The sequence below is a fragment of the Gekko japonicus genome, unplaced genomic scaffold (genome assembly GCF_001447785.1).
Source record: "Gekko japonicus isolate JY-2015 unplaced genomic scaffold, Gekko_japonicus_V1.1 scaffold770, whole genome shotgun sequence".
Lineage (NCBI taxonomy): Eukaryota > Metazoa > Chordata > Lepidosauria > Squamata > Gekkonidae > Gekko > Gekko japonicus.
Window position 1 is genome coordinate 436,600 of NW_015167561.1, and position 2,627 is coordinate 439,226.

The window sequence follows — 2,627 nt, forward strand, 5'->3', positions numbered from 1 at the left end:
ATTTCTCTCAAACTTATTTAAACAGGAGTGGCTGAATAAAAATAAAGTTTGAGTCCCATTTGTCGGGGGAATGACTTGTTAACAGGTCAGGCAATCAGAACTGTGGCCCCTTTACCAACCAGTAGAAATCTTGGGGAGACGGATAAATAGTTTTGACAAAGTCCGTGAATGTTACATAACTGGCGTCATCCATAGTAGGAAACAGTTTATGTGAATTTCTTGATTTCATCATACAAGACTAGGACAAGAGCACCACCCCATTCCTCTGAGGACATTGGACCCTTGAAGAAAGCCTTTGAGTTCTCATCATGGAGTCAATCGTACCAGAATACATGATGTCAGCACCTTTGTGGCCAGACTGCATCATCATACATCGCCGGAATGTATCAAAGGGATATAAGGTCAGGCCAGCAACAGCAGTAATTGTCTGAGCAATCATCCAGCTGATCAAGATATGGGTATTCTTTGGATCAGGAAGCATCCCCTTTGCAGTATCATAGATGCCAAAATAAGCTGTTTTGTAGATAATGATGCCCTGGACAGACACATAGAGGCCTTGGTACAGCCCCCGAAGGCCGTCAGACATGAAGATCTTGACCAGGCAGTCTCCAAGGCCTTTGAATTCATGGTCAGCCCCAGCTTTTCCCACATCAGCCGCCAGACACGTTTGAGCAAAGTCAAGAGGGTAGACGAAGCAGAGAGAGATAGCACCAGCAGCCCCACCAGATGCCAAGTTACCAGCAAAGTAACGCCAAAACTGTGTTCTTTTGTCAACTCCACCCAGAAAGACCTGCTTGTATTTGTCTTTGAAAGCAAAGTTGAGGGCCTGAGTGGGGAAGTATCTGATAACATTGGCCAAATTGCCATGCCAGAAAGACAGGAAGCCTTGCTCCTTGGGGATCCGGACCACACAGTCAATGATGCCCTTGTACTGCTTATCTACTGTGATATGTTTGCTTGCATGTTGTACCTGCAGCAGCAGCTTAACTCTCTTGATGGGGGCCACCACTGTCTTGGAGATGGTGGCTGTCACTCCACCCGTCAATAAATATTTCAGGAAAGAAATGGCCACATTAGTCATGATGCCGGAGCGCGCACAAGAATCACTTCACTCCAATGGAATGGGAGGCCAATATCGGACTGCTTTGGTACTGATGGAGACTGCCGGCTCAGTGAGCAAATCTTGTTATGCCACAGTGCTTTAAAAGTTTGAAAACTCATACCAGCTACAATTCCCTCATCTACCCAACCATTAAAGATAGAACATTGGGAATCCATGCATTATGGCTCTCCTGTCAGAAATCTATTTAACTAAGACCACTGCCCATAAAGTAGACTTCTTCTGACATGAAGATGACCATATTAAAAAGAAAAAAGTCAATGTTAAGGTGGTAGGGAAACAATATCCCTAATGCTGGATTGAAAAAATTGGAGAATCCGGCCCCACAGGAGGCAACCAATGGCATGCCTCCTGGGGGTCGCCTTTGCCTCCTCATGCCCCTTGCCATTACTTTAATATGTTAATAAAGTGGCCTTATTTCATCCAACCTTGTTGTCTGACTCTTTCTTCCATCTGAAGGGGCAAATGACATATTCAGTAAGAATACAAAGGTTCAGTTCTTCAGGCTCTTAGAAATGTAGTCTTTTTGAATTAGTTTTTGTAACAAATTCTTTGCTCAAGAGAACCAAAATGTGTATCTCAATTTTACATTTTATGACATTAATGCTCTATAAAAGAAAGCTGCTATACCTAATCTTAAGCTGCTATCAGGTAGAGTTTTAAGGTATTTTAGTTGTGAGTTTATTTTGTGAGCTTCCATCATTCTCTGCTCCTCCATTTCATCTTCATAACAATCCTGTGAGGAGGGTTAGCCTGAGAGTATGTGACTTGCCCACAGTCACCCAGCAATCTTCAATGGTAGAGTGGGCATTTGAACACAGAGTCTCCCAGATCATAATTCAGTGCTCTGACTACATCACCTCATTGGCTTTCTGAGTTGACCCTAAATGTAAATGCGATGGATTACTGACTGAATAGTATACAAAAGAGAAGGGGGGAAGTCTGTTACTACACGTGGGAAAATTGGCTTAGGTCCCTACCACACGGGGGCGGGGAGGATGGGCAAAGTGCGGCTTGTGAAAGCCGCACCAAATAGAGACGCGGCGGCGGGATCATACAGATCCCGTGAGCCACCGCGCAATCGCTCCCCGGCACGATCAGATGTTGGGGAGACCGGGGACAAAGCGACGGGAGGCTGCCAAACTGCGCATGTGTGACCATGCGCAGTTCGGCCAGGAGCCGGGAATGCGTCGGCAGAAGGACGCGCCGGTGATCCCACGGCCGCACTTGCCCCAGCCGTTCCGGTAAGACCTCCTCTGGAGGTGGTGTATTTTTGATGCAGGTTTTTGGCCGGAAGGGCCAAATCAGGGATGGGTGCGCAACGTTTCCCAGATGTTGCGGTGGGATCGCGCCCGTTTGCTGCACCCCCGATCCGCCCCTCTCCCGGCCCAAAACCTTTCGTGTGACCGGGGCCTTGGAAGCTTTTCTGCATCAGGATACCAAATTTAGTACATTATTTTTATCCAACCCTTTCTTCTAGGTGGACAGGGTGGCATACATGTTTATT

At 46.6% G+C, this 2,627-nt stretch overlaps 1 pseudogene; it reads right to left on the reverse strand.

Annotated features, from left to right (window-relative positions):
- Nucleotides 1-206: 206 nt before the first annotated feature.
- Nucleotides 207-1,081, reverse strand: LOC107112593 (annotated as a pseudogene).
- Between the last annotated feature and the right edge of the window lie 1,546 nt (nt 1,082-2,627).